Genomic DNA, 14133 nt, shown 5'->3' with positions numbered 1-14133 from the left:
ATCATGAACTTTGGCACAAAAAAACGCCATCGTATACTATGTCGGGAAAAAAAAATGCGATTTTTCAACATGTTGTAAAAAATGTGCCATATGATGAATAATGTAAAGTAGAACCATCGAAGAAACACTCCAGAAAGGGGCTTTTCTTTGAAAAAAAATCATCATGAACTTTGGCACAAAAAAAACGCCTATAGTATACTATGTCGAAAAAAAATTGCAATTTTTCAACATGTAAAAACGTGCCATATGATGTATTAATGTAAAAGAGGCCGTGAAAAACACTCCAGAAAGGTTTTCTTTGAAAAAAAATCATCATGAATTTTGGCGCAAGAAATCGCCATAGAGTAATATATCGGAAAACAAATACGATTTTTCAACATGTTGTAAAAAACGTGCCATATGATGAAATAATGTAAAGGAGGCCACGAAAAACACTCCAGAAAGGTTTTCTTTAAAAAAAAAAAATCATCATGAATTTTTGGCACAAGAAAAACGCCATAGTATACTATGTCGAAAAAAAAATGTGATTTTTCAACATGTTGTAAAAATGTGCCATTATGATGAAATAATGTAAAGTAGACCGTGGAAAAACACTCCAGAAAGTTTTCTTTGAAAAAAAATCATCTTGAACTTTAGCGCAAAAAAAAACGCCATAGTATATTATGTCGAAAAATGTCATTTTTCAACATGTTGTGAAAACATGCCATATGATGAAATAATGTAAAGCAGGCCGTGAAAAACACTCCAGAAAGGTTTTCTTAAAAAAAAAAAAAAATCATCATGAATTTTGGCACAAAAAACGCCATAGTATACTATGTCGAAAAAAATTGCAATTTTTCAACATGTTGTAAAAACGTGCCATATGATGTAATAACGTAAAGGAGGCCGTGAAAAACACTATGGTAAGGTTTTCTTTGAAAAAAAAATCATCATGAATTTTGGCACAAAGAAACGCCATAGTGTAATATGTTGGAAAAAAATACGATTTTTCAACATGTTGTAAAAACGTGCCATATGATGAAATAATGTAAAGGAGGCCGTGAAAAACACTCCAGAAAGGTTTTCTTTGAAAAAAAAATCATCATGAATTTTGGTGCCAAAAAACGCCATATGTCGGAAAAAAAAGGCGATTTTTCAACATGTTGTAAAAACGTGCCATATGATGAAATAATGTAAAGGAAGCTGTAAAAAACACTATGGTAAGGTTCTCTTGAAAAAAAATCATCATGAATTTTGGTGCCAAAAAAACGCCATAGTACTGTGTCGAAAAAAAAAAATGCGATTTTTCAACATGTTGTTAAAACGTGCCACAAAACGTTGTTTTGTCCCGGCTGTCTGAAGTAGGTGAGGAGCAACACAAAAACAGTCCAAACGCTGGTTTCCAGAGGGTTAGACGAGTATTTATTTGAAAGAGTAAGTTTACAACAACACAACATGTGAGGGGGTTAAAAGCAAATGGGTGTTAGTAAAATAAAAATAAATAAACAGAACTAAAAGTGAACTTCATGTTGACATTGATGGGCATTCCAACCAGGAACAAAGTAAAAGATAATCAATACGAAAAAAAACCTCTTCCTGTTCACCTCTTCAAGCCCAAAAACACACCGCAGTAGCACCCTAAACTAAAACTACCAATGGGTTCCCTGTTTTCCTTTCTGAACAATTCAAAGGTCCCTCTCTATCTCCCCACACATCCACCAACCACTGGAACACATCTCCAAAGTTCTGCCGGGCCAGCTCAGCTTCCCCTCAGAAGAAGTTCCACCAGATGAAGGAGCCTTTTGAGAGGCAGCTGGCATCGTGATTGGACTGTACTTTGGTCTGTTCCAATCCAGCTTCAGCTCCAGAGACGGCAGGCGGGACGAGTCAACGGAGGCCGGGTGGACGAAGGCATGCAGCTGAGTACAATCCAGAAAACAACAGAGGACGAGTGCAGTGGCCCAGGGCCAGAACAAACAGTAGCATCATATGTCTCTTAGGAAACATCATAGTATAGCCTTTGGTATGAAAAAAACGCCATCATATACATCGTATATTGTACAGATAACAAGTCAAAGGAAAGAGACATACATTGTAGAATTGTAGTAATTGTGGGCTGACTGATTTACTGATTATCAATATTTTATTTTTTACTGATTCACGGTAATAAATACATTTAAAAATGGCGCTACTTTGGCTCTGAACCTTAATCTACCTGTGGTTGCTCTGTCTTCTGGAGTGATTTGATTGGTTATACGTCACGAATAAAACTCCTTTAACTTAACATCTGTAAACAAAACAAAAACGTATCAACAAAGTTTTCTGTTTGTGTTCTTCTAAGTTTAACTCCAAGATTTTAAATACTTTCATTTACTGCAAATGAATATCGACTCCAAATGTCTCAGTAATAATCATTATCAGCCTTAAAAACCCACAAAACACCCCTCTATACTCGACCACACTTAGTACAGTCCGGTTCCCCCTTCTATAAATCTGCTTGGAATCGTCCACTTCCTGTTTGTCAAAGTGGCCTTCTACCTGGACAGGTTTTGTTGGAGCTCATGCAACAAACATTTTGGGTAACTGCACTTTAATATGGATGGATGACACTGAATTAGAGTCTGTTTTAATGAGACTGAGTTAAGATGTGTAGCTCTGTCATTAAATAGTAAATTATTTCTCAGAATTCACAGAGAAAAGTCTGAAATGTTTGCTAGGTTAGCGTCCCACATGTTCTTTGGCTCAGCTAAAGCTAACTCTCTCCAACTTCTGGATCTCTTGAGTTGCTTGTTGTTAAAATATCTTGCTGTAGGTGCTGAAGCTCAGAAAGTCTGAGATGTTTGTTCAAAATAAGCTCATTCTCAAGTCTTATCTGAACTGTCCTCTTTTGTTTGAACTTTCCCTAAACTTAGGAGTTAATGACAGAGCAGCACATCCAGACTCCGTCTCATTTATGTAGAGATTAAACTTCAGTGTCATTCATTGATGTTAAAGTGCAGTTTTTCAAATGTTTGTTGCACGTACTCCAGACCAAACCAGTCCAGGTGGAAGATGATGTGAAGAGAAAGCTCCAGAGGATGAATATCACACATTTACGTTGGAAATAAATGTCCTTTAATTTGACATTGTCATGCAAATAATGTTCAAATCTTTGAGTACTTTGCTGATGTTTGTTTCTAAATGTTTTTTGACACTCTGCCCCAAAGATTAAAACCTTCTACGGCTCACAAGCTGCAACAATTCACACATTATCAACTATCTTTCTGACTAAACTAAGATAAAAAGTGAAAAACTGCCTGATTCCTGCATCATGAATGTAAATCTTTTTGGTTTTTATGACAGTAAACTGAATATATTTGGGTTTGACATTTTATAAACCAAAACAAGAAATGAATTACTGGAGAAAACAATCAACAGATTAATGGACAAAGAAAATGTGTTTTCCAACATATATGGCTGAATTACTCCAACATTACAAGATACATACAATTTTAATTCAATTTTATTTATATAATGCCAAATACAGGTCAAATTGTCTCAAGACACTTTATTTTTATATTTTTTGCCATATTTAAAATATGACAAAGTAAGAAATTTAAACCTCTTGACTAATCCAATTTATTATTTGGTTTTTAAGTGACTAATCGACAACTAAAATAACTTTATCCACTAAAACTAATAAACATGAGGTCAAATAGAAGGAAGAGTTTTAAATACTGCAGTCCCACGACGACAAGAATAAAGTTTGTCAACAAAAACTAAATCTGCTGGTGGATTCCATTAAAGTCCTAATAAATGATAATAAAGTGTGATACTAAAGGTTTGTGGTGCTAAAAATGTCAAAGTAAAGATATCAAGTTGAACATCTGGATGGAGGTTGATAAAAGTTGACCTTCCTTCATTTCTCTGGAGCCGACTCCATGGATTTTATGGATGGTGGTTAAAGACCTGCTCTTCTAGTCATCTTCCTTCTAGTCGCTGTAAAAAGTCAGTCCATCCTGGCCGACTTCAACACCTCTTCATGACAACTTGTTCTGCCTCCGACCTCGTGGAAACTCCAGAAACTGGGGGAAACCCATGGAGACTCGAAGAACTCGTGGAGACTCGAAGAACTCGTCGGGCGGGGGAAGGTGTGGTGGGTGGTGGGGGAGTAGAGGGGGGAGGCCGCCACCCACCTCCCCGCCTACTCTCCGCCCTGACTCCACCCAGACTCCGCCTTGGCTCCGCCCATGTGGTCACTTCAGAAACTACGATGCCAAAGGGACGACGAAATCATTTCTTTTCATCTGATCTGTAGCTCAGTGAGTTAAGGATTTGCCTGTGGAGCTGCAGGTCGCTGGTTCAAGACCAGACCCTTCTTAAATTTTCTCAAAATCCTGACAAAGACAAAGAAAGAAAAATGCCGGTGGCGGGTCTTGAACCTGCGACCTTCCGCTTGGTAGTCTATCTTCTTATCCCCCTGAGCTACTCGCTCAGATACTAAATATTCTTTTTTTTGCGTATTTATCATCTAGTTTTTGTCGTTTTCGAGTTTTTTTTTTTAACTTGGGTGTTGACTCAACCATTTTTCTCAGGAGGCTGGACTTCAGCCTTTGTGCTGGAGGGTTGAACCCTCAGTTCCAAGACTTTCCAAGCCTCCACACCTCCCGAGTCCTCAGGACCTGAGCTTTCACAGTCTGAGGGCTGAAATTTTCTAAGTCCCACAGTAGTTCTCTGTTAGATTTAACTTTCAGACAGTCCAAGGACTGACATCTTCTAAGTTCCTGAGTAGTTCTCTGTTAGTTTGAACCTTTCCACAGTCTGAGGACTGAAATCTTAGAAGTTCTTGAGTAGTTCTCTGTTAGTTTGAACCTTTTGACAGTCTGAGGACTGAAATTTTAAAAGTTTCTCAGTACTTCTCTGTTAGTTTGAACTTTCTGGTTAACAGAAGCCTTAAAACTTGTGACCATGAGTCTTGATTTCACATTTAGACCATCCATCTGAGTTCTTCTCAGACCTTCACCTGTGGGTTTTTTAGAAATCCTCAACAAACTTTGATTCTCTTCACTGAACAGTAAAGTTTGTGGAGATCAGAAGGTAACATTAGTTTGATCAATGCCTTCAACTACTAGTAGACTTTATCTGGAAAGCAGTTTTCTGAAATGAGTTCTTAGTAAATCTGTCCACAATCAAACCAAGAACATAGAAAGAGGAAATGTTTGAAGAAACAACTTGATGTTTTCATTTCAGACTAGAAAACACTTTAAGGCCTTTATCTGTTTTTGCTCTTTTGATCGTTTTATTGTCTCTTCTGTTTAATTTGATCTTCTAAAGTTTAACTGGTGTCTTTTCAAATGTTTTATCTTAGTTTGATTCTTCTTAAATGTTTAGTTTTGCTCTTTTCTCACCTTTTATTCTTTTCTAATGTCTGATTTGATTTAGAAATGTTTTGTCTTTTTAATGTTTAATTGTTGTTTTTTCAAATGTTTTATCGGTTTGTTTGAAAAATTTCCTTTTCTTTCCCAATGTTTAATCTTTTGATTAAATCTTTGTTAAGGTTTTTCTTTTTAAATGTTTTACCACCTTTTAATGTTTAATTTTCTTTTTAAATGCTTCATTGTATTTTCTGTTTAATTCCTATTTGAAGTTTTATTGTCTTTAAGATGTAATATTCTAATTAAACATTTAATTTTTTAATGAAATGTTTTCTCTTTTTAAAGATTTAATAATCTAATTAAATATTTTGTATTTTTTTTAAATGTTTCATATTCTTCTTGTTTAATTGTATTTTTTAAATGTTTAATTATGGAAAATATTGTATCTGTAATTTTGAATATTTGTATTTTAAAAATTTTGTTTAATTTCATAATTACATGTATTGTATCTTGTTTGATTATCTAATTCAATATTTTGTCTGTTTAATATAATGTAATTGTATTTAATGTTTAACTATATTAAACAGACAAAATATTGAATTAGATAATCAAACAAGATACATGTAATTATGAAATTAAACAAAAATTTTAAAATACAAATATTCAAAATTACAGATACAATATTTTCCATAATTAAACATTTAAAAAATACTTTTTAATAATAAAGCTTTGTAAAAGTTTTATTGTATAAATTTTTTTCCTTTGATTTAATTGCTTTTTGTTATGTAGTTTATTTCTTTAATCTTTTTTTTCTGTCAAGATTTTAACCCCAACCTTAAAAATGACATAAACCCATAAATCACAATGAAAATACTTCTGTTGTCACAATCATGAGTTAGTCAATTATTCAGTTTATCAATTCAACTTTATTTGTTTAGCACCTTCCACACAGATGACAAAAGTAAACAAGCAAAGAGGAAAAAAAAACTATGCTAAAACTATGATTAAAACTCAAAGATTTAGCATGGTAATAAAATATGTTGTGTCCAGGGAATGGAGGGAGTTTATTGAAGTCTTCTTGGGCTCACATGGGAAATCATTTAAAATATAAACTTGATATTCAGTCTAAGGAAACTGCAGAGCGACAGAAGAACCAACAATATCTCCTGTTTTCTCCTTTAATGAGTCGACTCTTCTTGTGCTTTCAGACCAAAGAACTACAGACTCTTCACAACCTGCTCAAACTCTTGGTACAGGACCTCACCACACGGGTCAAGAAGGTTTCCGTCTCATTTCTACTCTGAAGCTCACCTTCTCAAACTACTGACAAATGTTTCTGCTGCTCTAAAGTCTGGTCTCCAGAACTTCCTAAAAACTCTCAAAGTCTCTTCTGCTGCAGGTTGCTTTGTAGAATTTGTCCAGAAAACCTCACTAAACCACATGGAGGGGCCTCAAGATAGTCATCCAAATGAAACTGTACAAAAACCAAACTAGCACAACCCAAACGCTAAAGTCTCCTGCAGCCTACCAGAGAACCTCTGAGAACAGAGAATCAGGACAGGAACTCTTACCTTCTGGACAACCAACGTTGGTTCACAAACAGGAATACAGAATGTGTCTGACCAAAAACCTCTAAAGACTCACTACAGCCAAGATAAAGACACAACTCAGCTGTACCAAATCCACTAATCACTGCACACATTAGCACCATGTGCTAACTGTGGCTAAAGAACCACATTTACCAAGACAACTATCCAGTACAAAGCCCTAAAACACACCAAGAAACACATTAAAGCCTATTTTACTGCTGGAAGCTGCAAGCCAACGCCTAAAGAACAAACTAAAGCAATGGAGCCAAACCCAGTTCAGTGGTGAAGAGAAGCAGAGGAAATGTTTGTCTGCAGCTAAATAAAGCAGGAAGATACTGAGCTGCTCAGGTGTTCCTGATAACACCAAGCAGCCACCTGGACAGCCAATAGGAACACAGCTTCCTGGAAGTCCAGAGGGCTGGTTTAGTCAAGGAAATTTAGTTTAAAGTTGAAGCAGAAAGTTAACAAAGAAAGTTGAAAACCACCTTCTGATACCTGAAATCTCTGAGTTTTCACACAAAGAACACCTGAACATGTCAAACTGGCTTCATAGTAGAACCATCATTGTAAAAATGTCATAGTATGGTGTGTTGCTCAAAAAACATTAGGACCCGGCTGTCTAGGGTCGCCGAGGAGCAACACAAAAACAGGACAAACGCTGGTTTCCAGGGGGTTAGGCAGCTATTTATTTGAAAGAGTAAGTTTACAAAAACACAACATGTGAGCAGAAAAATCACAAAGTCTGTCTTTAGTTCAGCTGAAAATATTAGTTTTTGTCTTTTTTATTGACCAAACTTTTCAGGAAGTAGATGAAAAATAATTAAAGCTCTCATGTAGAAGTCCAGCTTATTTTGGATCCTTGTGGAGAGTTTAATCTTAGAGTTTGTCAAGCTGTTGAGTTTTTAGAGTCACATGGATTGTTTTGACATTTAATAACCGAGTCCTGAAATAAAATTACAGTTGTGGATTTCTGTCATTTAGTCTGGACTAAACAAATAACAGCAGCATAAATCTCAAATGTCATTATGAGGAGTCTGGATTGAGGTTTCTCACTTGATAATGATCAAAACATGAAATTTAGGTTGGTTTAAAGGAATATTCCACCTTAAATCTTTGAATGTTGACCTAAAAGGTTGATTTCAGGAAGTATTCCACCTACAAGGTCCTCAAACATCCACCTTAAAGGAACATTCCACCAAAAATCCTTGGACATGCACCAAAAATGTTGCTTTAACCGAGTATTCCATCCAAAATCCTCAGAGACCTGAGGGGCTGGTTAAAAGGAATGTTCTACCTAAAACCTCAAATATAGACCCTAAAGGGTGGTTTAGAAAAAATCCTTCAATGTAGACCAAAAAAGTTAGTATGGAGAAATATTCCACCTGAAATGTTGACCTGAGAAGTTGGTTTGGAAGAATATACCATCCTAAACATCCTTAAATGTAGACTAAAAGACGGTTTGGAAGAAAATTACACCTAAAATCCTCCAATGTACACCTAAAAGGTGAGTTTAATGGTATATTCTACCTAAAATTCACTACTGTAGACCTCAGAGGTTGGTCTGATGGTATATTCCACCCAACGTCCTTGAACATAAAAAAGTTCGTTCAAAGGAATATTCCACCTAAAATCCTTCAATGTAGACCAAAAAAATCTTGGTGTAAAAGGAGTATTCCACCTTAAATGTAGACCTAAAGGATGGTTTGGAGTAATATTCTACTCTAAAATCTTCCAATGTAGACCTAAAAGGTTGATCTGATGGTATATTCTACTCAACATCCTGGAACATTTGCCTAACAGGTTCGTTTAATGGTATATTCCCAGAAGAACCCTTGAACATCGGGCTTAATGGTATATTCCACCCAAAATATTTGTACATATACCAAGAAGTCAGTGTAAAGGAAATGTAGACCTAAAAGGATTGTTTAAAGGAATATTTAAATGATTATTTTCATTATTTAATAATCTGTTACCAGTCAGCACCCTGGCAAACTTTATTTTCATCAGTTTTTTAGTGGAAGTCACAAATAAAGGAGCTCTTGGTTTTTCCCAGCGTTACCGAGTCCAAAGCTGCTGTTTCAACACAGACACGTTCACATGCATCCACAAACCTCTCAGCACTCAAACATCCACAGACAGGAGGCCGGCTGGGCCGAGGCTCGGCGGCGTCCTCAGACCCACGAGTCGGGGAGTCGGTGAACTTGTTGGTCCGGTTTGAAGGCCTCCATGTGGTCCAGTAGAAGTCCATGTAGTCGGTGTTGACTTTGAACCGCAGCGACTGGCCGCCATCAGGTGGACCAGCTCGTCCTCGTAGGGCTCCTCTTGTAGCCTTGAGGGAACCACAGGAACATTCAGTAGCTGTTGGAGTTCTTCCTGTCAGGCTCGTGGTAGAACGGCTCTGAAGAATCTTGTACTTGTCTTATCTGGAACAATCTAACAGCCTAAACTGTTAACAGCGGTGTAAAGAAGCAAACACACAGGCATAGATTAGGACTCAAACTAGATTTATTTTAGAAAACAAATCAGCTTAGAGGCATTTGTTCACACATGTGGCTGAATAGGAGGCCGTCCAATCAGGTTAGACCTCTTCACTCTGTAGGTTGGTTGTTCGGTGAGACTCTTGGACCTCCATCAGCTGACGTGGATGTTTGATGGTCTTCCTCTCTAGTGCCAGATGATTCATCCATGAATTCAGCAGCTACAGACTGAAATGAAGCTCATGCTGCCGTTATTGAATTCCTGTTCCAGATCAAATGTTCAGAGCTCACCTTGAATGCAGCCGTCTGCTGTCTGATAGTTTTTCTCATTGTAGTCTTCAATAAAGTCTTTTTCCTCATGTCAGGATGTGGTGAGACTCTTTCTCAGTCTCTGCAGATGTCCCTCATTGTGCATCTCCAGAGAAGAAACAGAAAAACTGGTCACTGCTTCAGCATCACAAATGCTCTGCAGCATTGAGAGTGTTTTAGGAATTAATTCATTGTGTTGTGAACTTTGAAGGAGCAGAAACTTTACAGCTGCCAAAGATATGAGCTCCAATTCTGGATGTTTTAGGAAATGAAGTTCATCAAATGAACACTTGATTTTTGCTAATAACTCTCATGAAATTACTGAAGAAATCTAACATAAAAAGCTGTAAACTCTCAGGCAGCTTTTGTTAAAGCTTGTCTATGATTCTATCATCATGTTCTGAAACCAGGAGTCTGCAGAAGTTCCTTCAAACAGATACTTCTGTGTTTCTATTTAAGGCCTCAGGTTTGAATGTACAGCAGAGGATTAGAAAGGAGTGATTTTAATATTTAAATCAGTCCAGTAAATGTTTGGAGTAAAAATTATTAAAATTTTGATTTAGACAGATTTGTGTCAAATAATATTGTAGAGTCTCACTTAAATATATCCAAATAAGTTCAGTGTATTTACATTTTATAGAATATTTGATTTCTTAATCTCAATACTGTAGGGTCAGGACAGCATGGATCACCATCTGCTGTGTTGATTCATAGCTGAATGTCAGAATGAACTGAGATTAAAAAAAAAAAAGCTGCTTTGAGCTGCAACACTACTGTCTGACAATCCAACACCATCACAGTTTTCATCTGGTTGTTTTGCTCCAACATGCTGTGAAGTTCAGTTTTTACCTGAATCAATACAGAGATTCTATTTCCAACCAAGACTGGAATAAAAATTAGAATGTTATGAGGTTATTAATGCAAATAAATCCTTTCAGATGGCAGGACTTACTTCTAAGTTCTAATTCAAGTTTCAGTTGGAGCACATTGCATTCACAAAGAAAAACAGCGAAACCTTCATAGCAACATTTAATAAACCTAAAGCTTCCCTGTTGGCACATTGGTGGAGTTTGTTACTGAGCATCTGAACCTTAAATCCAGTGAGACGACCATCTTCAGTCGAGGCCAGTCAGAGAACTTCAAGACCTTCCATCAGCAGGACCAGATGTGGCATCATCTCCCTCTGAACATCTGGATGACAGGAGAAAAGACAGAAATCAAACACAGATCACAGAAATACAATTTATTCACTTTCATCATTTTATAAAAGTAGCATGAACTTTATTAAAACTTGACAATATCAGTAATGAAAGTAAATGTTTTTATCTTGTGTTGAAGCTAAATTTAAAGTCAATTTTAATGACAGTTTATCCTGAGAGGAGTGAGAATGGAGCTTTTCTTTCCTTTTTAGAATATTCCCTCAAAATATTCTGTTTATTATTGGCTTTAGAAGCATTTTTCTTTACGTACTTATTTTTAGATACCTCAGACTGATGCACTTTGCTGGTTTGCAGATAATTTCATGTACAATGACAATAAAGATCTTCTATTATAACATATTTTGCTAAAACAAGAACTGAAACCTTCTCAGTCATCTCTCAGTCTGCAAAATTCCAACTGCGACAAAGAATTATCTGATGTAGGTATTATTATAATCTTTACTGAACCAGCCCTGGAATTAATAAAAATCTGTATATAGATATGATTTTCTCTGATGGAACCATTATGGAAGCTGTAGTAATTATTAACTATCCTTTGAAGGGAAAGATTAGGTCTTCTTCAGGTGGATAAAAACATGCTCTCCCTTAAAAAAAAAAAAAAAAAAAAAAAAAAAAAAAGCATACAATAAAGTAAATGTCTTCTGCACTGCACACATACTACACTTTTGTATAACTCTGGATGTCAGAGTAAAGGCAGACAGATCCACCAATCAGCCACAACATTCTGACCACTGACAGCTGAAGAGAACAACATCCATCATCTTGTTCTAATGTAACGTTCTGCTGGGAAACCTTGACATTCATGTGGATGTTTGACATGTACCACCACCTAAACACTGCAGGACAAACAACCCCCTAGTCTCCATGGCAACAGCAGTCCTTGATGCCAGCTGCCTCCCTCAGCAGGACAAATTAAACTGCTCAGGAGTGGTCTGAGGAACACGACAGAGCTAAGCTGTTCACCTGGGTTCCACACTCCCCACATCCAGATCTGATTGAGCATCTGTGGGATGGTCCAGGATCAGACTGGTCTAGGTAGGACCCACCCTGCAACCCACAGGATCCACAGAATCCACAGGACATCCCCAGAGGTTCTGATGAACCACTGGGCAGAGGAGTTTTAGCAGCATAAAGGGACCAACACAGTATTAGTCAGGTGGTCAGAATGTTAGACTGTTATATTGTCATGCTGATTATATGATCAGTAAATGTTACCATCAATTATAACGCCCACATTGATCAGGAAAAAAAAACAAACTATCAGTTCATTCAGAAACTGTGGGGTTAAACCTAAAAACACAGACCTCAACGGCAGTTTGTTTCAAAGCAGAACACCAGCTGGTTTTCACTAAAGAAGCTTTAATAGCAACAATTAAATGACAGTTTTGTTCTCATTAAGTTCAGAGTCAGCCAAAATAATGTACACACATCAGGAAAAGAAAAACTTTTATAAATATTTCATTTGTATAAGTACTTCTATACATATAGATACCTCTTTCTAAGTTTGATCAAATCACGATAACTCTGTGTCCTGTTGTACGATGTTTTCCCAACAGATGGCATTACCCTAATGAATGGAGCATCAACAAGTGACATCTCCAACAGAACAGAAATGTCTGGAAGCCAGTGACCACCACTTTGAGCACCTCTTGTAATTGTAGAGGCCAAAGATAACTTTTATTAATCTCGTGATGTCTAAATAAATTTGGTATTGAAATATTTATGGAAGTTTTTCTTTTCCTGATGTGTGTAAACATTATTTTGGCTGACTCAGTATAATGGGTTTCTGACAGGTCACCAGGCAACATCTTTTTATAATAATGACAAACATACCTGCATTCTACAGGAGTGATTTTCCTCATGTGCAGGTAAAGATGTGTGAGGAGCTTAGAGATGACAGGAGCAGGAGTCATCCTCACTAATTCAGCTTCCACCTAGAAAACAGAAAGACCACAAACAAACACACTGATATACTCTCAAACGTTCAACCTCACAGCCACAAAATATCTGTTTAGGAAGTGTTGTGTTTCTAAATTCTGCTGAAAGCATTGACAGACATTCTCTTACGAGGTTGTGTAAAAAGCAGCCTGTCCTCTGAGCTACTGAGAAATTTTCCTGAACAAAGTTTCTACGTGTAAATCAGCTCAACAAAAACCAAAGCCTCAGCCAGAGATAACAGGTATTGCAAATTATAAAGAACTTTCTTTGTTAACTCAGACTTTCTGCTTCAACCTCACATAAAATGGGGAGTTTAACTCATCGGGTGACTGAAAATGAACGGCTTGTGCAGTTCTAGATCCAAAAGTAGGATGTTTCAACTCATGTTTTACTACAAATACATACAGTAATAAATAAATACAATGGCTGGTTGTTAGTTTATTCACTATTAATGTCATTTTATATACTGGATTGAACTTGAGCAGTGGAAGAGAGAAGGAATTTAATGAAATTATGGAGATTCAGAGAGGTAATGTTGCGCAGTGTTAAGTTAAGCGCGGTTTAATTCAAACCATCTGAATGTTAAACTTCAGTGCAGCTCAACGGGTTTCAGTTAACCTTAAAGTAAAATAACTTTTTTAAAAGCTAAAATACACAGCAGAACAATACAGGTTGAGAAGGTCATTCTAATAATGAGGACAGCTGCTGCAGCAACTAACACAGGTGTTCAGAGGTAAGTTAGCCACCTGTGTTAATTAGCCCGCTAGCTAACTTAGCCGTTTAGCTAGCTAACGCGTCCGGACCAACTGCTCAAACACGACAAAACACAACTCTTCACAAGTCGCTGACTTAACGTACAACAAAATAACGCTACAGGTTATAAGTATTTATCTTCTTACCGTGTTTTACTCCAAAAACAAGGTCAACAGCAGCCAGAGATGCTGCCAGACGTGCCGACCACAGATACACATAGACTAGATACGCTAGCGCGCTGTCTTCTATATTATCTATGGTCTGACCAATCACTGCTCTCTATCTGCTGTTACGACTGCGGTCTTATGAGATTGTTTTTTCCTGCGGTCTGTGTGTCTGTATTTAGCTAATCCAATATGTAAATACGGCTGCGCCGCACCACTGTTCGGATTGGACGTCACGTTGATGGGTCGGCGCCGGATTGGCTCGGTCTACCACGAGGACGGACATAAAAAGCGGAAAGATGACGTCGCTTCCGGGGGTCAGAGAGCGAGGGAACCAGATGGGCGAGTCA

General features: G+C 37.1%; 2 long non-coding RNA genes across 2 annotated transcripts in view; one reads left to right on the top strand and one right to left on the bottom strand.

Moving 5' to 3' along the window:
- Positions 1-2114, top strand: part of LOC129348852 (uncharacterized) — a 45589-nt gene extending 43475 nt beyond the window's left edge. Inside the window, exon 3 of the long non-coding RNA XR_008601572.1 lies at positions 1671-2114. This is a non-coding gene — a long non-coding RNA (uncharacterized LOC129348852). The remainder of the gene's footprint in view (positions 1-1670) is intronic.
- A 7295-nt stretch (positions 2115-9409) lies between these two features.
- On the bottom strand, positions 9410-13913 carry LOC129348897 (uncharacterized). Its single transcript, XR_008601640.1, has 4 exons — positions 13766-13913; positions 12762-12862; positions 9691-10899; positions 9410-9627 (listed from the first exon to the last, which is right to left on the bottom strand). It is a non-coding gene; the product is annotated as an uncharacterized LOC129348897 (long non-coding RNA).
- Positions 13914-14133: the final 220 nt, after the last annotated feature.

Source organism: Amphiprion ocellaris, chromosome 5 (genome assembly GCF_022539595.1).
Source record: "Amphiprion ocellaris isolate individual 3 ecotype Okinawa chromosome 5, ASM2253959v1, whole genome shotgun sequence".
NCBI classification, from domain to species: domain Eukaryota; kingdom Metazoa; phylum Chordata; class Actinopteri; family Pomacentridae; genus Amphiprion; species Amphiprion ocellaris.
This window is presented reverse-complemented; position numbering and strand designations above follow the sequence as displayed.